The sequence below is a fragment of the Homarus americanus genome, unplaced genomic scaffold (assembly GCF_018991925.1).
Source record: "Homarus americanus isolate GMGI-L3 unplaced genomic scaffold, GMGI_Hamer_2.0 scaffold16712, whole genome shotgun sequence".
Taxonomy (NCBI): Eukaryota; Metazoa; Arthropoda; class Malacostraca; order Decapoda; family Nephropidae; genus Homarus; species Homarus americanus.
In genome coordinates, this window is record NW_024757794.1 from 10375416 (window position 1) to 10399875 (window position 24460).

At 41.7% G+C, this 24460-nt stretch overlaps 1 protein-coding gene across 1 annotated transcript in view; it reads right to left on the reverse strand.

Annotated features, from left to right (window-relative positions):
- Window positions 1-21053, reverse strand: part of LOC121857639 (cyclin-dependent kinase 14-like) — a 126615-nt gene extending 105562 nt beyond the window's left edge. Inside the window, exon 1 of the mRNA XM_042353700.1 lies at window positions 21040-21053. The gene's annotated coding sequence lies outside the window, so the exon portion shown is untranslated. The remainder of the gene's footprint in view (window positions 1-21039) is intronic.
- Window positions 21054-24460: the final 3407 nt, after the last annotated feature.

Sequence of the window (24460 nt, forward strand, 5' to 3'; positions counted from 1 at the left end):
CAAGAGAAGTAAATATCAAATAAACCCATAACACTTGTCCCCCCTGCCAGAGTACAAGGTGGACCTCAGGTTTTTAAAAGGCCAGAGTACAAGGTGGACCTCAAGTTTTTAAAAGGCCAGAGTACAAGGTGGACCTCAGGTTTTTAAAAGGCCAGAGTACAAGGTGGACCTCAAGTTTTTAAAAGGCCAGAGTACAAGGTGGACCTCAGGTTTTTAATGGCCAGAGTACAAGGTGGACCTCGAATCGTAAGTGAGGAGTGAGGGAGAAACAGATGATTGTATAAAAACATTCACAATCCCTCGACCATAAAAAAAACGCTTCCAGTGCTACTAAAATAAATCTTTATAGAAACCCTGTGGAAGAGGAGGAGGAGGAGGAGGAGGAGGAGGAGGAGGAGGAAGAAGAAGAGGGATAGAAGTAAGTGGGGTAGGAGGAAGATGAGAAGGAGGAGGAGGAGGAGGAGGAAGAGGGGAGGAGGAGAAAGGGTAATAGGAGGAGGAGAAGGGATAGGAGGAGGAAAAGGAGGAGGGGTAGGAAGAAGATAGGGAGGTGTAGGAGAAGGAGTAGAAAGGATAGAAGGAAGAGGGAGATAGAAAGGGGGGATAGGAGGAGGAAGCGGCGTGATAGAATGAGGAGGAAAGGAAGGATGAAGAAGAGGAGGAAGAGGAAGAGCAGGAGGAGAAGTAAACATTTCCCTCACACACACACACACACACACACACACACACACACACACACACACACACACACACACCACAAAATACGAAAAAATATCTGGAAGGATTTTTTTTCTCTGTTCCCCTCCAAGACGAAACACAGGCACGGTGTATGAGCGAAAAATTTGGATATTTTTTTAAGTTATAGTTTTTCTTAATACCACCAAAAAATAATATAGAAACGAAAATAAAATAAAAGAAATACATTTGTTCTTCCTTACAAAAAAATAAAATAAATAAATAAAAAAATATATAAAAAAATGGAAAAAATTAAAGAAAAAATATTTATACTTTTCCCAGTAACTAATAATAAGTAATATAAGAAAAAATATATATACTTTTTAATAAATGGTTAGTAAAAATATATAAACAGGTGAACATAACATAAATTCTAATAAATAAGATTTATAGGGAAAAAATAAAAATCTTCCCTCGTCTTTCTCTACCTTCTGCCTCTCTCTCTCTCTTTCTCTCCATGGAAATTAAATAAAATCTTTCCTCGTCTTTTCTCTCACTTTCTTCCCTCCTCTCTCACATTCTCCCCTTCTCTCTTTCTCCCCTTGGAAAGTAAATAAAATTACCCTTCGTCTTATCTCTCTCTCTCTCTCTCTCTCTCTCTCTCTCTCTCTCCCCTCGGTAAGTAAATAAAGTTCCCCTGGACAAGAAATACACCCTCAAGATTTACCCTCATAAAGCTACAATTCAACGATAAAACTAACCAATCAGAGCAAGGCCTGTATGTAAACATCTCTCTCTCCCCCTGTCTCTGATTGGTCAATTGGTGCTTGCCTTCCCCGCGATTGGCTAGCTAGTGGTCATCCTTTCCTCTCATTGGTGGAGGGACCATTTGGAAGTTTCCCCGACTGATAGTTTAAGAGTTGTCCTTGTTTTTATCTGTTTATTTTGTTTGTTTGTTTTGTTGTTTGGAAGCAATGGGGGACTTAGTAATTGTTCCTTGAGTTTAAGTACTGTTTAATGAGATTCTAATTACTCGCTTGTGTTTAATGAGATGTTTAAGTGATCCTGGATATAAATTACGTAGATTATATAAACATTACACACACACACACACACACACACACACATTTAAGGAGTCACTCATTACAGGAATAAAAGATTAATTCAACGTTTCTTGTGTGTGTGTGTGTGTGTGTGTGTGTGTGTGTGTGTGTGTGTGTGGTCACCTAGCAGTTTTACAGATTATCGGAAACCTATTGTTGGTGCGGTTTCCTGATTCCTGTGCCCCCCCACCCCACCCTCCTACCCTCGTCTGGCACTATTCCTGGCACTGTTGATGGCACTGGCACTGAAACTTATTATTTCTAGCATTATCTTAAGGTACTGTTCTTGGCACTGACTTTGGCACCATCTCTCACTCCTTCTACACGCACACACACACACACACACACACACACACACACACACACACACACACACACACACACTACAAAGGTACTAAAATAACTGAGTAAAAAACACAATCCTGCATGACCACCATCCTCCTCCTCCCTCTCCCTTTCCTACCTTTCCTCAACACCTTCAACCTCTCCCCCTTTACTCTCTCACCTAACCCACATCCCTCTCTCTTCCTTTGTCTCCTCTCCAGTTCCTCCTTTTTAGTTACTCCTCTCTCTTACCTCTCACTTATCTTCCCCTTCCTACCTCCCCTTCACCTCTCACTTATCTTCCCCTTCCTACCTCCCCTTCACCTCTCACTTATCTTCCCCTTCCTACCTCCCCTTCACCTCTCACCACTATCCCCATCTCTCCACTTCCCTTCCTTTTCCCTCCTCACTTTCCTTTCTCGTTTTCCCCTTCTTACTTTTCCTTCCTTCTCCTCTGCCTATTTCCTTTCCTCCTTCCCCTCTCTCACTACCTCCCTCCCCTCACTTCCCTAAATCATAATCCTGGAGGCAGGTCGTCCCCTCGTGAGCTGGAGAGGGCAACACCAATCCTTACTGTCTCTCTAACTCCCCTCACTCTAGCTCTTCCTTCCCCTCACTCCAGCCCTTCCTTCCCCTCCCCTCACCATCTCCCCCTTCCCTCTCCATCAACACCACTTCCCCTTAACGCCTTGAAGAAAAAGAAGGAAAACACACACACACACACACACACACACACACACACACACACACACACACACACACACACACACACACACACACACACACAAGATGGTGATGGTGGTAGTAGTGATGGGGGTGTGAGTAGTGGTGGTGATGGTGGTGATAGTGATAGTGGTGGTGATGGTGGTGAAAGTGACAGTGGTGGTGGTGGTAGTGAAGATGTTGGTGAAGGTGATAAATATATAATATAATTCATCACATCTGTCACCTGTCACTTTTTACTGTCATATTCTTCATTACTCTGGCCTTCTGTCACATCTTAACCTGATCATATAATACAGCCATTTGTCGTCTATTACTGTCATAATATTATCATCTACAACCTGTCATATCTAATCTACTCCTGTCATACACCTGTCATATTTAATACGTCTGTGTGTGTGTGTGTGTGTGTGTGTGTGTGTGTAGAGTATAGTTTAAAAGACTATTCCATCCCATATACCATCGTCACTCCCCCTACCCACCCACCCCTCGTTACTCCCCACTCCTACCCACACACCACCCTCCCCCCACCACCCACTCCCTCTCCCCTCTCGTCACTCCCTCACCCACACCCCCTCTTCCCACCCCCTCGTCACTCCTCACCCACACCCTCTTCCCACCCCTCGTCACTCCCTCACCCACACCCCTCTTCCCACCCCTCGTTACTCCCCCACCCACTCCCTCTTCCCTCTAGTCACCTCACCCACACCCCCCTCTTCCCATCCCTCACTCCCCACCCACACCCCTTCTTCCCACCCCTCATTCCCACCCACACCCCCCTCGTCACATATACAATCTACCAGCAATTTCAGTCTACGCCAATCTATTTCAATCTCGCTCCGGTAATATCAATTTGGACCAAAACCTCAGGTGGAAGCGACTCTCTGCCTCACACTGTCTTGACTACAGGGATGTGGCACTGTGGGATGATGTGGCACTGTGGGGGATGTGGCACTGTGGGGATGTGGCACTAATGGGGATGTGGCACTGTGAGAACTTGGCACTGTGAAGACGAAAAACTGTGATACAAGACGAATAAATGTGGATTTTTTCAAGAACTCAGTGAAGGTGACGACAAAGTTTTACAAGAGCTGTGACAGATTATCTTGACTTTGTGTAGATCATTATTACTATGTGGGGAAAGGGAAGGAGGGAGGGGAGGGAAGGGGAGGAGGGAGGGGAGGAGGGAGGGAAGGAGGAGAGGGGAGGGAGGGAGGGTAGGTTTTGTGGGGAGAGGGAGTGATTGGGGAGTGAAGGAAAGGGATGGGGGTGTAAAGTGGGTGTGGGGAGAAGTAGAGATAGGAAGGAGTGTTGGGGAGTAAGGGTGGTGTGTGTGTGTGTGTGTGTGTGTGTGTGTGTGTGTGTGTGTGTGTGTGTGTGTAAGAGAGAGAGAAATAAAAAAGCACATTCTAATACCTTTCTGTACACACTATTCAGACAAACATTATTAAGTCAAATACACAAACTGAACACTACAATTAAACAACAATAAACAACACCTCATAGCCAACAATCATTCACACATAAACACTTCGAATTAGAGGAAGAAAAGCGTAAAAAAAAGACAATCTACGGTTCTAATCCGACAAGTTTCAACAAAGACTTTTAAAAATCTGAGGCGGCAAACTTTCATAACAATAGGAGAAGAAATGTGAGAAATCATAGACAAAATAATCCAACGAAATTCTCCCCTCTTGGATCCTATTCTTTCTCGAGTTTTGAGGACTTGTGGGACTTGATCCTGTTTGTGGGGAGTGACGAGTGTAACCCGACGCGGAGTTGGATCCCCCCTGAGGCCCACCATAACAAGAGAGGGTCACAGACAAGCCACGTTTCTCCCGTCTATTGCCAACAACAACATCGCTTTATCAACACAAGACACCGTTCGTCCCGTGTTGACGTCGACGATGCGTTTAATGATGGGAGAGGCGCGCGGTGCTGTGAAAAACCCTTACACACACACACACACACACACACACACACACACACACACACACACACACACACACACACACACACCATGTAAGCAACACTATCAAGGCAGCCTCATACCGACTCTACATGCTACGACGACTCTGGTCACTTGGGACACCTACGCCAGAGCTAAGGACTATCTTCATTGCATTTATTCTCCCTAAATTAACGCATGCGTCACCAGCCTTGTCGTCTTCTCTCAACTCTACCCAACAACGTCAGCTAGAGAAGGTGCAGAAGAAGGCCTGCAGAATCATGCTTGGCGTAGACTACTCCGGCTACAACAACGCTCTCTCCACCCTGGAAATGCCACCCCTCAGTGACCTCCACCACCAAGCACTAGCAAGGTTTGGCAGTGGACTACTGCACCACCCTCGGCATCGCCACCTACTGTCACCGGCAGTCCCCCACCCACCTCGCGCAGTCCGCCACTACAACAAAATTCAGCCCATAAGAGCCCGCACCGATAGATAAAAGAACAGCACCATCCCATCTACTGTTAAAATAATAAACAACTAATGATTTATGTACTGTACAGCCTTGAAAACGTATTGAACGTATATTATTATGTCTAAATCACATGAAAGTTTGTAAATTTTCAGCCACCGGTTGCAACTCTATTAATAAACCGTTTATTATTAATATTATTACACACACACACACACACACACACACACACACACACACACACACACTACCTCCCTCTACCTGCCTTTCAGTTCTGTAATATACCGCTGAAATCCTGTGCATCCTCTGTTATTCTAAGCCTCCCTGTAACCTTTCTGATACAGTTGGTTCATTACGCCAAGTACAGGGGCTATATAGAGAATTATTCATGGTAGTGTATATATGTATTATGTATATGTATTATGTATTTGTAAATGTATACGTATTATGTATATATTCTTGATGAGAGGAGGTAAATTAAACTCTTCTTTTATCTTGCCGGAATAATATCAACTGTGAATATTTACCAAGAAACCAAGTCATTTTTAATCACACTTCGTAGTTCACCCAAAGCCACGACTGTCTATTTTAGTCCACGATATAACCAGCTACGCATTTCTATTTCTACTCTCCCCCCCCCCTCCTCCACCTACGCCCCTCTACCCCCCTCCCCGCCCTCCACTTCACCTACGCCCCTTCCCCCCATCACCTCCCACCTCACCCCCACCCCGCTAACAACTCATCTCCCTCAGGCTTTGCCAACTATAGTTCCTATTTATTTTGATTTAATGGGGCTGTGTGTGTGTGTGTGTGTGTGTGTGTGTGTGTGTGTGTGTGTGTGTGTGTGTGTGTGTGTGTGTGTGTGTGTGTGTGTGTGTGAAAGAGAGGGAGTTAGTTTAGCTCTGTATGTGTGTGTGTGTGTGTACAGTATAAGGAGAGAGAGAGAGAGAGAGAGAGAGAGAGAGAGAGAGAGAGAGAGAGAGAGAGAGAGAGAGAGAGAGAGAGAGAGAGAGAGAGAGAGAGAGAGAGAGAGAGAGAGAGAGAGAGTCTGTCCAAGCCAAACAACGTCCGGCACACCAATCACTGTTGAATAGCGTCGTTTACCTCAGTATAGGTCGAACTAACAGTGTTTATCATGACGAGGTAAAAGACACACTGAGCACTATCCCTTGAGATCTAGACTTTCAGTGCTAAGTATGGCCGTCCAGTAAACCCTAACCTAACCTAACCTAACCCTTCATAGCATCTTGAAGAGGTTTATTCTTATCTTCCCCCAAAAAACAAACAGAAACAAACAGAAACAAACGTAAACGTGATAAATATACACTCAGTCATACCCGTAAACAGTAATGTATACAAACAGACTCTAGTACTGTAAACAACGATATATTACCCTATAATAATATATATTCTGTATATAGAAGGTAAACATCATTCATTCCACCCCTTCCTACCCTCCTCCTCCTGCCTCCGTCTCTCTCCCCTCCCTCCTCTCATTTTTCCCCTTCCTCCTTCTCTTCACTTTTTCCTCCCCCTCCTTACCTCTCTATTCCCTTCCTTTCTACCTCCCTCTCTTTCCTTCCTCCTCCTCCCCCAAGAGAAGATCCATCACCTCCGCACACAGTTTCCACTTTGCTGCTCAGATCCACTTCTCTGCATGTCAAGGGATGGCTCAGTTGTCTTGGATATTGACCACTTCAGTAACTCACCCTCCCCCACTGCCCCCCTCTCCCGCCCGTCTGTCTGTCTGTCTGTCTCTGCTACACACTGATGGCCTGGGATTGGTGGTTGGTATTGGTGAAAATGGTGGTAGTGGTTGAGGGGGGGTGCAGTGGTGGTGCAGTTAAGTGGTAGTGGTGGGGATGGTTGGTAAATGGTGGTGATGACTGCTGTGCTTGTTGGGATGGTGGTGGTTGTAATGATGGTGGTGATGACAGTATTGTGGTGATGACAGTGATGGTGGTGATGACAGTGATGGTGGTGATGACAGTGATGGTGGTGATGACAGTGATAAAGATGCTGTGAAGATGGTGTCTACATAACATGAATAAACACAAAGACTTACCTTTCAAAACACACACACACACACACACACACACACACACACACCCAAAACACACTTTTAAATCATTACACAAGACAAAATACAAATCAAACATACAAATAAACAGCTACATCATCATAGACCTATAACACGATGGCCTATAACGATTAATTATAGTAAATGTAAGGTGATTAAATGCTAATAATGACGTCTTGCAGTAGGAGTGATTGAACACAGGTCATTACAGGTCATTCTACCTTAATTACAGGTAACCAGCCTGTGTGACCCTGATAGAAATAGGTCTTGGGTGAGAGAAGGAGGGGAGGGGGGAGGGGGTAGGGAGGGGGTCGTATAGGGAAATGTAGTTAGCCAGTGATTCTATGGGGGGGGGGGGCAAATTACCCATCCTCTCCCCCCTTCCTCCCCCGTTTGTTGATGAGAGGGTCAACGGGTTCCTTGCGAGCGTCCTGAGTCATTACTTGTAATTGGCAGGTTGTTACCGTCTTCACGTACAGCACAGAGGTGTAGTGAGGAATATATGACGATGATTTTGTGAACTGTGAAGGTTTATTATTGTAATTATTATTATTATTATTATTATTATATTATTATTATTATTATTATTATTATCATCATTACTGTTGTTGTTATTATTATTATTATCATTATTATTATTATCATTATCATTATTATTATTATTATTATTATTATTATTATTATTATTATTGTTGCTGTTGTTGTTTTTATTATTATTATTTTTTTCTATTATTGTTGTTGTTGTTGTTGTTGTTGTTGTTGTTGTTACCATTATCATTACCATCCTCAAGACACACGACACACCCCTAATTAAACCTTAGACGGTGACTGACACTCCAAGAAGCAACTCCCAGCGCCCAGGTAAACATAGCCTAATTAACCTGTTGACTCACTTCTTTTAATATTCCCAAGTGAGAGAAATTATTTATATATAATTAGGAGACCGAAGGTAAGACTTTTCCTTGTGGAGTCAACACAGTGAGGGGAAAAAATTATCATGTTTGACTTAATATGAAGTAAAAGAAGGGTGGGGTGAGGGTGAAGAGGGGTGAGGGGAGGGGTGGGAGGGAGAGGGCAGGGGTGAGGGAGGGGCAGGAAGCTAAAAACGGGACCAAAACAAAAGGGTGAAGAGGTGGACAAAAAGAGACAGACGTATAAACAGAGGCACAAAGGAGACGAGGGGGGAGGGGGGGTAAGGGGTGAGTGGGGGGAGGGGAGAGAGGAAGGATGAAGAAGTAGGAGTTGGGAGAGAAGGGGGGAAGGAAGGAGGAAAGAAAGTAAGGAGGGAGAGGAGAAGGGAGGGTAAACAATGGCGGGGAGAAGGGGAAAAGGAGGAAGGAAGGAGGAAGGGAGGGAGGGAGGGGAGGAGGAGGAGGGAGGAGGGAGGGAGGGAGGAAGGAGGGAGGAAGGAAGGAAGGAAGGAAGGAAGGAAGGAAGGAAGGAATGAAGGTAGGGGAGGGAAAAGTGAAAGTGAGATGAATGAGATAAATAAATAAGGAGGAATGTGGAAGGGGAGAGGAATGAGAAGGAAGAGAACGAGGGAGAAGAGGAAGTGGAAGAGGAGGTAGGAGGTAGGGGAAGTAGGTAGGTAGGTAGGTAGAAGAAGAAGAAGAAGAAGAAGAAGAAGAAGAAGAAGGAAGGAAGGAAGGAAGGAAGAAAGAAAGAAAGAAAGAAAGAATAATGATTGATGATAGAAGGAACTGATAATTATAGAATAAACATAATTGAGATTGAAGAAAATTGGCCACTTAGAATAGGAAAGAGAAACAGATAAGATATGATAATGAAAGACTTAGAGAAGGGGGAGAATAAATGTGTAGGGATGGAACAAGACATGATAACGAGTAAAAGAAAGAAAATATAATAACACAAACAAAATAAACAAATTATAAACAAAAACACAGACAAAAAATAAACAACCGGTAAACAAGAATAATAACACAAACAAAACAGGACACTAAAACAGAAGATGAAATAAACAGAGAATAACAAATAAACGATACGTAAACACAACCAAGAGAGTGAAAAACGACAATCATCAACTCCAACACGACCTCTCAAGCAAAAGGTCAAGATTACCGACCTTAACCTTTGACCCTATCACTTGAAATTCAATAGGGTTGTTCCTTGACCCATGATTGACCTGTCTGTCCAATTTGGTGTATATCGGTCAATAAAGACTCGAGTTATCGCACGGACAACAACTTACTGACAGACAAACACAGATAGAAAAGCGAACATTTTGAAGTCTATATATATCCCGGGTAAGGTATAGAGTGTGATTATTATGATTTCTGATGGGGGAGGTGGAGGGGGAGAGTGGGAGGGTGAAGGGGGAGGGAAGGGAGAAGGGAAAGATGTAAAGGGAGTTGATGGATTATGGAAAAGAGGGAAGAGGGAATAAATAGAGAAATAATACGAAAAAAGGTAGAAAAGATGAACTGAAGGAGAGTTTAATAATAAGTGCCCTAACGTACATGTGTGTGTGTGTGTGTGTGTGTGTCTGCATAAGGCCATTTATTACGAAAATATCAGGTAAAAACACACAATCTATCATACACAGGTACAATATCCAACCACACACACACACACACACACACACACACACACACAACCTTCGATACAACACTGAAAATTTCCCAATATCGAAACAATCAGTCAAAAGTGTATGTATCGACAGGCCCTCCATCACCTATTTCCTCTTTCCACCCCCCCTTCCCCCCCTTCTCTCACCATCAATCGCCTCTTCTCCTTTCTCCTAATTCAATCTCTTCCTCATTATTCCTTCTGTTTCTTTCATCTTCTTTCCTCCCATAGTTTCTCTCCACCACCCCCTCCCCTCACTCCCCCCCCCGACCTCCCTCTTAAGTTCACAGGATTATTAACTCTGAATATTAATTAGCACAATGGTAGGGTTTAATTATTTTATCTCCGTTACTTTGTCTGTCTGTCTGTCTCGCTGTATCATGGACAGAAACAAACACACACACACACACACACACACACACACACACACACACACACACACACACACACACAGTCATCCCAAATTACTCACCAATTCTAACACCATATATAACTTCCTATAATTCCAGACGTATAACTTTACTCACCTGTGTGATTATATACAATTATACGAATATATACAACCTTGATAATAATTATATTGGGAGATGTACAAGATTATAGCTCGCTGATGAGACGCGATAATTACCCATCCGGTCCATCCCTATAATTAGTATAATTTTCTGATTATATTTGTAGTTTCAATTCGGGTTTTTTTTGTCCATTATCTGTTTTTTTTTCCTTTGAATTATTTTATATATTTTTATTTTGTTTATTCCTTAACGACGATTTTTCTTTCTTATATTTTTTTCTTCTAATATAGTTCTTTCTTTCTTTCTTTCTTTCTTTTTTCTTTAGGCAATCTTGGTTCTCTCTCTCTCAAAATATAACTGATAAGAAAAACTAAGTACCTCCTCTCTCTCTCTCTCTCTCTCTCTCTCTCTCGTCTGTAAGCCCTGATGTCCTTCCACCTCACCTGCACGCCCACCTCTCTCCTCCCTCCTCTCCCCCTTCCTCTCTCTCCCTTCTATCTCTCCCTTCCTTCTCCTCCCCCTCCCTTCCTCTCTTCCTCCTCCTTCCTCTAACTCTGACTTAATTTAACTTCTCCCTCCTCTCACCCCCCCTCTCCCTATCCTCCTGCCTCACAGACAAGAATGGGGAGTGACGGCTCATTCGTTCTCCGTCATATCACCCCAGCCGCTTCTCCCCCAAGACCAGCCAACCCCTGCTAATCTCCCTCTCTCCCCTGGGACCTTTCCTTGCTCTAAGCTCCCCTCCCCTCTCCCCTGAACACTTTAGGACACACCAGGATGCCTCTTGGACACCTGCCCTCCCACACTACCCTCCCCTCTCCCCACTACTTCTCCCCTCAATCCAGTCTTCTCTTCTTTCCTCCCCAGTACAAAAAAAAGCACACACACACACACACACACACACACACACACACACACACGGTTTAGTTTCCTCATCATAATCGGATTTTAGTTGATATATTTTTTCAAACCTCAATAATTAACTTGTATATCCAACAAACTTTACTTAACAAATCCTAATAAATCACCTTTTTGATATTTACGTTGTCTTTAAGCTCTTGTAAATCCATTCTACCTGATTGTTTACATATTAATCCTCTCTCTGTTTACAATTATTATTTTTCTTACAAACTCTATTTATAAACAACTTTATTGTCTACATACATATATTGCTTACATACAAATTCTGTTTATATATCAATTCTGTCTATGTATTTTTTTTTACATAGATTGTCTACATTTACAATCTGCTTCCACACGTTTACACACATTATATCTGTCTACATATAAATTTTGTCTACATACAAATTCTGTCTACACATAAATTGTTTACATATTACAAACAAATCCCCCTTTTTCATTGTAATTATGAATTCAATCTACCTGTCTTGTTTACAGTAACATTGTTTATAACCGATGTATTCATATATCCAAATTACTTTACGCTATATAACAACCCAACTATATAATTTATGTAGCCAATCATTTTCTTCATTAAAAACAAATGACTTTTTCACTTTTATTTAAGTCATATAAATCAAGTGAGTTTTTATATGGTGAATTATTTCAATGTTATATATATATATATATATATATATATATATATATATATATATATATATATATATATATATATATATATATATAAATTAATTAAAATAAGCAAACATTACGACGCATAATTGTAAAAATAACGCAAAATGTATATCAGTAGCACACAAATTATATCTAAATCGTACGCAAAATACATATAATTCATACGCATAATATATATCACCGTACGCAAAATATATTCAATCATACAGACATAACACCAACACAGAATCTATTTCATTATACACCAAACTATATATTTCAATCACACACACATAACGAGGCAGGTAGGCACACGTCATCACAACACAGTCCAACATTACAAACGAAATTTTCGCTATTGGTTGATAATGTATTCGTTGTGTTAGCATATATATTGCAAGGCCCACTGCAACACTGTCAACAATCACGTATTGCAACGGTCGACGACGGTTCAAACGGTCAGTGAACAGGTGATCTCCAACAGGGGGGTTTTCAAACGGTCAATAGATGAGAATTGCAACGGTGGATACTAACGGTATATGAACAGGTAATTCTAACAGGGACGCTATAACAGGACAAAGAAACGGTAATTTTAATAGAAACGTTACACAAGTTAAGAACAGTAACATTCAAAGGGAATAATGTACTAACAGGGACACCGTTACCGTTAACAGTGAAAGTACATCTCGATTTTGTGACCCACACATCTGTCGTGACCCGCACACCTGTCGTGACCCACACATCTGTCGTGACTCACACACCTGTCGTGACCCGCACACCTGTCTACTGACCCAGACAACTGTCGTAACCCACACACCTATCGTGACCCACACACCTGCCGTGACCCACACACATGGCGTGACCCACACACCTGTCGTGACTCACACACCTGTCGTGACTCACACACCTGTCGTGACTCACACATGGCGTGACCCACACACCTGTCGTGACTCACACACCTGTCGTGACTCACACACCTGTCGTGACTCACACACCTGTCGTGACTCACACACCTGGGAGTGGCCGAGCTGAGCTTAATGGGAGAGAGCGAAGACACCGAGGAAAAATTGGATACAAGCTTTGGAACTAAGCTGATTATACCGCTGCTCTCTCTCTCTCTCTCTCTCTCTCTCTCTCTCTCTCTCTCTCTCTCTCTCTCTCTCGTTTATCAATCTACCTCATCTATCTACCAATATTTATCTATCTATATTAATCTATCTATCTATATATCTATCCATCTATTTATCTATCTAAATATATATCTATCCATCTATTTATCTATCTATCTAACAACCTATCAATATACATAAAATATACAAATCTATCCATAAATATACATAACAACAACATCAATACACGTTCCATAAAATCTCTCGTCAACACTTAACAAAATTGATATAATATTCGATTAGCCTCAAGAGCGTGCCCATGTTCCTCCTCCGACGTGTAACAAGGCACTGAGTTGTTTTGGTCTGGTCTAGGAAATATATCTGCCCCCAACAGTGTTTCCCGATAGGCTGTGGATATTGAGGGGGGAGTGTAGGTGGGGTGTAGGGGGCGGGTGGGGGGTAGGGGTGTGGGGGCAGGTGGGTGGGGGTGTGTGGGTGGGTAGGGGGGGTGGGTGGGTAGGGGGGTGTGAATGTGTGTAGACCAGGAAGGAAGGAAGTGAAGGAGTGAGTGAGGAAGGACGGAAGGAAAGAAGGAAGGAATGAAGGAAGTTATTGAGTGAGTATGGAAAGAAGGAAGGAAGTGAGTAAAGACAGAGGGAAGTGAGTGAGTGAGTGAGTGAGTGAGTGAGTGAGTGAGTGAGTGAGTGAGTGAGGGTCGCATTCACAAAGAGGAGACCATTGATCACAACTCGATGGAAGGGGAGGGAGGGGAGGGGAGGGCCAATGGGAGAGGAGGGAAAGGGGTTGGAGGGGAAAGAAGATAAATGAAGAAAGAGAAAGGGTATAGGGATGAAGGAGGAAGGGAAGGAGGGAAGGAGTTCAGATGAGGATTTACGGGAAGAGAAGAAAGGAAAAGTGACATAGAAAGGGAGGAAGAAGAAGAGGAAGAGGAGGGGGAGGAGGAAGAAAAATAAGAGAAGGAGAAACATGAGGAGAAGGATGAGGAGGAGGAAGAGAAAGAGAAGAGAAAGATAAGGAGGAAGAAGAGGAGGAGGTGGAGGAGGAGGAAGAGGAGGTGGTGGAGGAGGTGGAAGAGGAGGAGGGAAGAGAAGAAGGAAGAAAATAAAGAAGAGAAGGAGAAACGGAGGAGGAAGGATGGGAGGAGGAGGAAGAGAAAAGAGAAGAGAAAGATAAGGGGGAAGAAGAGGAGAAGGTGGAAGAAGAGGAGGAGGTGGAGAAGTGAAGAGGAGGAGGAGGAGGAGGAGGGAAGAGAAGGAGGAAGAAAAATAAGAAGAGATGAGAAACGTGAGGAGAAGGATGAGGAGGAGGGGAAGAGAAAGAAGAGAAAGGATAAGGAGGAAGAAGAGGAAGAGGAAGAAGAGGAGGAGGAGGAAGAAGAAGAGGAGGAGGAGGAGGAGGAGGAGGAGGATGGGACAGAGTTGGAATAGAGTTGTGAAAGTTACAAAGCACCACCAAAATGGACCTTCCAGCATCACCCCGACCTGCTGCAGGCTGTGTCCTTCCTGTAACCTGTAACTTGTCTGTAAATTCTAGCCTGTAATATAGAACCTGTGATTTGTAACGTGTAACCTGTAGACTGCAACCCCAAAAAACATAATTCATAGACTGTAACGCCTGAAATACAACCTGCAGCCTGTAATTACCATCGTACAACCTGTAAAGTACAAGTAAATAATGCAAAATAATAATAAATACGAAAAATAGAGAAGAAAACCCGATAAAGAAGTAAAATATAACAACAGAGAGAGAGAGAGAGAGAGAAACTTTCTTCCAACTTCTAGAGAATAGGGAGAAAGGAAGAGCAAAGGAAGTAGGGAGAGGGTGAGAGACGGAGGGAGAGAAACGGAGGGAGAGAAACGGAGGGTGGGAGGGAGGGAGGGAGGGAGGGAGGGAAGGGGGGAGCCTCTCCTCCCTTTGTTCCTACACCTTACTTCCTGATTACTAAATTGTCGGAAGAGAGAGAGAGAGAGACAGAGGAGGGGATAGGAGAAAGGACCCGATAAAGACATGAACAAGAGAAGAGGCGATTGGAATATGGAAAAGCAGGGAGAGAAAGGTTAAAAGTGTAGGGAGGGGAAGGAAAGGCGAGGGAATAAATGCCTACAGAGGGAAAAGAAAAGAAGATATGAGAGAGGGGGAAGAGAGAGAGAGAGGAGGAGACTAACACACATACTCTCTCATAAGCATCAAAGGCCTCTCTCTCTCTCAGACAGGTGGACTTCCAATTTCAGACTAATGTACTCTCCCCTCCTCTCCCCTCTTCAACCAATTTCAAACAAAAACACCAAACCCTCGGTCCCTATTTCCATCATCTCCCTATTTAATATCCGATGAAATAGACCTGCAGTGTTCCCCCCTCCCCCCCCCACCCCTCCCTCTCTCTCATTCCAATTACAACTATTTCCCTATTTATTATATGTAAATTACTATATAAATGAGTATAAGCTTTGTTTCTCTATTTCAGTCCTATTTCCTAGTTTATATCCCAATTTCAAACAAGTAATTACAGCATAAACCTTCTCAATTTCCACCAGGTAAGTACACTCCCTATTACCCAATTACTTCACAATAACTATAAAATACCCAATTTCTAAAATACGAATGCAATAATAATAATAATAATAATAATAATAATAATAATAATAATAATAATAATAATAATCCAATTTTCTTAAGTATGTCATAAATTGGTTGATATTAATAGGAAAAATTGGCGACCTAACTGTCTACCTGTCTACTTAACTGTCTACCTGTCTGTCTGTCTGTCCAGGTGATGGCCGGTATTTAATAACAAAAGCAGGAATCCATAATACCAAGTAATTGACGCCCTCGTGACAGACACCTGGCCGGGAATTCCCCTAAGACGTTGATTAATTGGTTCCACCTGTCTGTTGTGGTTCTGTCAGGTTCCGTCTATCTATCTGTTAAGGTTCTGTCAGGTTCCGTCTATCAGTTGAAAAGTTCTGTCAAATTTCTATCTACCTGTTAACAAAACATCTGTCAAATTGCGATAATAAAAGGAAGAAACACACACACACACACACACACACACACACACACACACACACACACACACACACACACACACACACACGGCAACAGAATCTTACTGGGAGTGTTATGCCACAATTTGCAATATTGCTCTCGCTTGATATTGCAACGCCGATTGGCAACAGTATTACCAACACCGCCCAGAATAGCCTGCAGGGTTGCCAACATGGTGCTAAGTTCCTCGATGTTTATTTTATTTTATTTTTTCTTGAGATAAATGTTGAGGAGTATTTGAAAGACTCAGCCATGGCAATACTGTTGTTGTGCTTGTTGTTGTTGTTGTTGGAGTTGTTGTTGTAGTTGTTGTTGGTGTTGGTGTTGTTGTTGTTATTGTTGTTATTTACTTAGTATATATGTTATTGTGGCTAAATAAACCAATTTCAATTTCCGCATCTGAGACGATAATACGGGATAATACATTCTTGTCTGTCTGTCTGTCTGTTTGTCTGTCTGTCTGTCTGTCTGTCTGTCCTTGTTTCTACATACATGTTTGTGTGTGTGTATGTGTGTGTCTGTGAGTCTGTGGGTCTTTCTGTCTGTCTGTCTGTCTGAAGGCTTATATATGGCCGTCTCTCTCTCTCTCTCTCTCTCTCTCTCTCTCTCTCTCTCTCTCTGTCAAAGCTAGTATCTTCATTTGTCTGTTAAATCATAATACCTTTTCATCCATCCATCCATTCCTCCTCTCCTCCCCCTTGCTCCTTCCCCTTCCTTCCTTCCTCCCTCCCTCTAATCCTTCAACCTTCCCTCCATCAATCCATCCACCCCTCCCTCCCTCCCTCCATCAACCATGTGTGGGCACTTTAACACAGTAATGGCGGCCAACAAGTAACAGCTGGCGGGCGAGATTTAAGCCCAACATTTTAAGCAGTAAAGGTCACGGCTCAGCCTCCTGCCGCCGCCACTGACTCACTCACTGACTCACTGATTCACTCACGGGGACACTGATTCACTCGGCGACTCACTGGTACTAACTCAATGATTCTCTCACTGACTCAATGACTCATAGCCTCAATTGCTTATCGATTCTTTCTCACTGACTCACTGATTCACATAATGACTCACTGACTCACGAGATTACCTTATTCATTCTTCTATTAACAATCATAACGTAATTAGACTTAACAACGAACCTTAGTCTTGTGGTTAGGTTAAATTAAGAGTATAAAAAAATAAATAAATTTAACCTGTGTTGAATATTTACTCCCGTTAATGTTAAATAAATTCTATTGTTAAGGTTTAATAAAAGAAAAAGTAAAAAAAACAAAAAAATAATGAAATAAACTTCACGAAATACACAATAAATGTCCGTTCTAAATCACGGGAGTATTATCAACCAATCAGGCGCTCCCTAACATCTTCAGCAAACCCCTCTTGACCAATCAGGGTCCAGTATCCATAATCCAGAGCAGCGGGAGATGCATCAATAACACCGGGTTGTATTGTTGAGTTTTTCCCCCATTGTAACTATTATATTTTTACTTCTATAATTTTGCTATGGTGATAATTATACTAGGTGATATAATTTGGTTCTTGGTATATTATTATAGGAGTTATATATGACTATAAGGGTTTAGATGATATGTGATTTATCAATGATGTTTAGAATGTTATAGATGGTATTAAAAACGAGTTATATTGATGTTGTTTGAAGTGACACACGCACGCACGCACGCACACACACACACACGCACACACTCACGCACACACACACACTCACGCACACAAAACCTCCCCAACAGCGATCAGTCCTTCTCCCCTGATCGCCGCTGACTAAAGTTTTATAATTAATAGCAAGTGAATAGTGATGATGATGATGATGATGATGACGATGACGATGACGATGGTGATGATGACGATGACGATGACGATGGTGATGATGATGATGACGATGATGACGATGATGATGATGATGATGATGATGATGATGATGATATTGTGTTGTGGAAGGGGGGAGAGGGAGAAGGATAAGAGGGGAGAGAGGGAAGGGGGAGTGAGGGGAGAGAAGGAAAGAGAGGGGAAAGAAAAGAGGAGAGAGGGGGAAGGAAAGAAGAAAGAGAGAAGGGAGATAGGAGAGAGGAAAAGGAAGAGGGGAGAGAGAAGGAGAGGGAGAGGGAGAAGAGGTGATAATGGGCCGACTATAATTTCAGTTAATTGTCAGAGAATTTCCCTAACTTGTGGTAACTGAGGAGAGTGAAGCTGACAGTCACCCATACTACTGCTGACACTTGCTGACGTCAGTTATTGTGTAATTTGTCAGGGTAAGTAACCTAAGACAGGTATAATTCAGGTAAACATCTCAACCGGTGGTATAATTAGTACCGGTATCTGAACCTAACCTAACCTAACCTTACCATGCACTAAGACCCTTGACATCGAAGCTAAAATTAAAACCTCAGGAGCAGGTAGGACCCCCTGAATCAGTGAGGATGGGGGAGGAGGGGAGGGGAGAGGGGAGAGGGGGAGAGGGAGGGGTTACAAGGACAATGAGTTATCGATTATAGGTCCCTGATAATCGTTCTCGAGTTATATGGATTACATCTCAGCGTATTGCCCTAGGACCTGCGCACACACCTGTAATTAAAGGGATCAATGGACGACAGGTGAGGTACAGGGTAGCGGGGATGCAACAGGTAATGGTAGATGAGGGAGGAAGAGGAGGGATGGGAGAGGGGAGGAGAGGAAAGAGGAGAGGAGGAGGTAAGGGTGAATGATGAAGGAGGAAGAGGGGAAGGGAAGAGGAAAGAGGGATGGGAAAAAACAGAGAAGAGGAGGGAAGAGGAACCAGAAGAAGAAGGAGGAGGAGGAGGAGAGGTAGGGATAAATGGTGGATGAGGGGTAAGGAAGAAGGATTGGGATAGAGAAGGAAGGATAGAGAGACAAGGAAGAAGAGGTAGAAGAAGAGGGATAGGAGGACAAGGAGAAGGGGGCAAAGGAAGGGGAAAGAAAAGGAATAGAAAAGAGAAAAGGAGAGAGAAAGATAGGAAGAAGAGGGGAGAAGGAAGAATAAAGACAAGATGAGTAGTGATAATTTCTCAAACAATCAACCAATGAAAACTTCGCAAACGACCAACACCTTAAAATCAACCAATGAAAAACGACCAATAAGCCTTTAAAAGAACAGTTACAGACAACCAATGAAAAACGTCTTCAAAAGTGACTGGCCAATCGAAAGGGACAAATTTCTCACGTAACTAACTTTATATTCTGTACCGGCTGCCGCAGTCTTCGGAACACAGGGGGTGAAAATCCTAAACAAGTGGACCACAGAACAATATTTTTCTTGGTGAGTCATGGGAGGAGGAGGAGGAGGAGGAGGAGGAGGAGGAGAGGAGGAGGAGAGGAGGAGGAGGAGGAGGAGGAGGAAAGAGGAGGAGGAGGAAGAGGAGGAGGAAGAAGAGGAGGAGGAGGAGGAGGAGGAAGAGGAGGAGGAGGAGGAGGAAGAGAAGGAGCAGAGAGAGAAGGAAAAATGAGTAAGAGAAGAAGAGGAGGTGGAGCAGGGAGAGAAGGAGGAAGAACAAGAGGAGGAGGCAAATGAGTAAGAGGAAAAGAAGAAGAGGAGAAGAAGGAGGATCAAGGAGAGGAAGAGGAGCAGGAGGAAGAAGAGGAGGAAGAGGAGGAAAAAGGAGGTTTACCCGAACGAATATATTCAGAAGAGGACAATACAATACAGACGCCGCAGAAAATACAATCAGAATAGACCAGAGAATACAATAAAAATATTTCAAGATACTGGGAGTTGTATTTTTCTTGCGTCAGTTATTAGGTGAAAGAATTAAATTTTCTCTGTATGGTATTTAGCTAAGGAGTCAGTTTTATTTTAACAACTAATAAAACCTCTGTTAGTATCGTAAAACCTAACAAAACCTAAACCCAAATTAAAACAAGACATTTACCCTTTTTGCTACATTTCCATAAACCATGAATCTAAAACACATCATAATATAGCCATATTTTGTTTACTATTTTTTATTAAACATAAGACAGAACCTTTGACAGCATTAAACCATTGGGATTCATATAGTGGTTTAATTAAAGGTTTAAGTTGAGATATTCTAGTTAAATATAATGATAGATGCTTTATTTATACAGTATTGAGAGCAAGGCCCATTTTGTCTTTCAACATAGCGTCAGCAAGGCTTTGAAGTGTCAGCCAGGCTTTGGGGTTTCAGTCATGGTTAGCAAAGGCATTGGGGTGTCATCGTCAGCAAAGGCATTGGAGTGTCAGTCCTCGTCAGCAAAGGCATTGGAGTGTCAGTCATATTCAGCAAAGGCATTGGAGTAAGAGCAATCGTCAGCAAACGCACTGGAGTACCAGAGATCGTCAGCAAAGGCACTGGAGTACCAGAGATCGTCAGCAAAGGCATTGGAGCGTCAGCAATCGTCAGCAAAGGTTCCAGATTATCAGCCATCGTCAGCATATTCTGGTCTCTTGTAGTCATAGTCAAATTTCAATGTCACAATAGCATTCATTGTCAGCCAAAAGCGAGTCATAACGCCAGAAAATATCTCCACAGCATAATTTCAGTCAGCAAGAGTGTCAGCATAGTTGTATTACAGTTAGCTAGCACAGCCATCCACCAAAGTAAATCACTGCAGTATTATATTTCTTTCCTCATGCTGACATCTCACAGGCATAAACGTCAGCATTCCCCCCCTCACAGCGTCAGTCAACTATGAACGTCAGCACCAATCAGCCAGGCACACCACAAGCTCCCGAAGAACTACAAGCCATAATGCCCTTCTTCCCCGCAAAAACACCAAAACAAATAAAAAATAATAAGTAAAAAATGGAACAGGCTTGTCAACCATCACCCCGCCCAGGCGATGGTTGGACCCGCCAGCCATCCAGCTTACCGTACCTCTCTTACGACGGATCCCTGTGGAAAACGTAAACAAGAAGTGAAAACAAAGATCTACAGGACATAAACAAAAGCTGAACACCAAGGAAATTAGGAGGGAAATCTATTAAAAACAAATAAGTGGTGAGGAAAAACAACAAAATAAAAACACGTGTTGGATACTCTAACTACGGAGGTGCCAGTTAGTAAATAATGAAGGGGAAAATAGTAGTGTGAATGATGTTTGTCTCTGATTGGTTTATAAGGTAGTATGAAGTCTAGAGCTGTGTGGTTATTGGTCAATGCTTTTACCTATGTACGATGACGTCATATATGTAGGCCTACTTTGATAATGTGATATAATTCAGTTGTAAATAAGAATTACGTAGATTTTTTTTACCAATAAAAAAAAATATATCAGCCGGTTTTAAAAGTTAATAACTTTACCTACACACCTGAGATAATTAACCTGTTAATGATATAAAAGGTAAATATGTCATGATTAACGACTATATATAATTAACAAAGGTAATTATGTTACAAGCTTGAAATTGATTTTATAATTATGTTAAAACTTTATGTTAAATTTAACTTTAGGTGATTTACAGAGAGTTTCAATCACGTGTACATATGAAGTTATTTTATAACTATGGCTCAAAGGTGCACACGGACTTTAAAAGCGTCTGTGATGTAAATGATCACTGTAAATAAACATTGTAAATAATCGATGTAAATATTCGTTGTAAATATGAATGTCAGGTGAAAGTTACGTTAGGTCGATTTTTTAAACAGAAATAGGAAATAAATCTTCGTTGTGATTGGTTAAAGGAAGAATGAGTCAGATATAGCAAACTGTAATGTGATTGGTCAAGGTTGTACGTGATATTGTGATATAAATTTTTTTTGTATTGTAATTGGTCAGGTTGTGAATACATGCAATACTGTGATTCGTCAACTAGAGAGAGAATGCAGTGCTATGATTGGTCAAAGTTGTGATTAAATATAGTGTTCTGATTTGTTAGTTTGTGATTACGTGAATGTGACGTCAAATTCTGTACTGTGATTGGTCAGTTTGAGTACATGAATACTATACTGTACTGTGATTGGTCAGCTTGTGATTGCGTGAACATGAAATCAAATCCTGTGTTTCTGATTGGTTAGTCCTGTGTGGTGTATTACAAGGGAACGGCACACATGCAGTCAATTAAATACAAAATACAGTACAAAAAAATACAACAAATACTAACTACAGTAATCTAAGACAATAATATGGTAACACTACAATACATTTAAAGACTCAATTAAATAGTAGTATTAATCTAGCTATATCTAATTATAAATAACACACTATTGTAAATTATGTCAAAGCAACATGGAGATTAAATATACACTGAGTTAATTGTTAGAGTGGGAAGCAGATTATAGAAGGCAGGCGGTTAAATAATTATATAGGGGTTGATTGTATGATGTGTGTGTGTGTGTGTGTGTGTGTGTGTGTGTGTGTGTGTGTGTGTGTGTGTGTGTGTGTGTGTGTGTGTGTGGGTGTGTGTGTGTGTGTGTGTGTGTGTGTGTGTGTGTGTGTGTGTGTGTGTGTGTGTGTGTGTGTGTGTGTGTGTGTGTGTGTGTGTGTGTGTGTGTGTGTGTGTGTGTGGTGGTGTGTGTGTGTGGGTGTGTGTGACGTGTGGGGGTAGAGATGTACACTTGTTCTGAAGAGTCACTTACAGTCCATGCATACATGCAGTACATACATACATACAGTACGTACATGCATACATACATACATGCATACGTACGTACATGTGATTACATTAACCTTTTGGGATTCAATTTTAACATCAAGGGATCAAATTTAACAAGGGATCAATTTTAACATCAAGGGATCAAATTTAACATCAAGGGATCAATTTTAACATCAAGGGATCAATTTTAACATCAAGGGATTTAATCTCATCTCAAGAGGCTTAATGTATAATTTCAAAGGGTCTATTTTTAACATACCCGGTTCAGTTTATCACCAAAGGGTTTAATCTAATCTTCTGGGATATAAATTCAACATCAAAGGGGTGAATTAGTCAGTTAGTTAGGGGGTAGAAGGGGTTAAATCAGTACGCTGGTTGCAATACAAGGATGCATATTCATCTTGCATGCAATATTCAGATGTGGTAATAGTACCATGCAATATGTAGCAACCGGAATAATGCGTCTTGTAGCCATGCGGTGAAAATAACTCTGAAAGGTGACAATCATTTGGTGTCAGATCCGAATTTTCTGAAGATATTAGTGGAATTTGGTCTCCCCTTCCCTTCCATTCCCTTCCCTTTCCTTCCCTTTCCTTACCTTACCTTCCTTTCCTTTCCCTTCCCTTCCATTCCCTTTCCTTCCCTTACCTTACCTTCCTTTCCTTTCCTTTCCCTTCCCTTCCATTCCCTTCTTCTTAATATCTCAGGACCATTTTAAGACGTCAAGATAGATAGATAGATAGATAGATATAGATAGACAGAGTAGGAAATAGAATGGAATGGAATGGAAATACTCTAAAAGAGAGAGAGAAGAAGAGAGAGAGAGAGAGAGAGAGAGAGAGAGAGAGAGAGAGAGAGAGAGAGAGAGAAGAGAGAGAGAACAGCTTCACTGTACCACGAAGCCAACATAAACTAAAATGACTTTTGCTTAGATTTGTAAACATCTCACTCCACCTGTACTGTTTCAATTAACAAACAGAGAAAACACACTTCAAACACTTACACACACACACACACACACACACACACACACACACACACACACACACACACACACACACACACCAAATTCTCCATTACGGTTCAGTATATCTGTATAAAGTTCAATATTTCAACATACTGTATAATTTAATTTCTTGTACAGGCAGAATTTTGTCAGTGTTTTCGGTAATTGCAAAATACTTGTAAATTTTTTTGGGGGGTATTTACAAGGATTATTTTAATTACGGGGACCAACATACATACAGTATTATTCGTCGATTTTTTTTTTGAAATTTGTCGGCAACTTTAAAATTAGTCATGTGAATGTTGTTAAAATCATCGGTTCTTATTTCAATCGTCAGAAATATACACAAAATTATCGAACTTACAAATAATGGTTCAAAATGTTGTCAAAATTATCAGTACCAACAATTAATGGCCCAGAATGTTGTCAAAACCATCAGTACCAACAATTAATGGCCCAGAATGTTGTCAAAACCATCAATACCAACAATTAATGGCCCAGAATGTTGTCAAAACCATCAGTACCAACAATTAATGGCCCTGAATGTTGTCAAAACCATCAATACCAACAATTAATGGCCCAGAATGTTGTCAAAACCATCAATACCAATAATTAATAGCCCAGAATGTTGTCAAAACCACCAGTAGCAACAATTAATGGCCCAGAATGTTGTCAAAACCATCAGTACCAACAATTA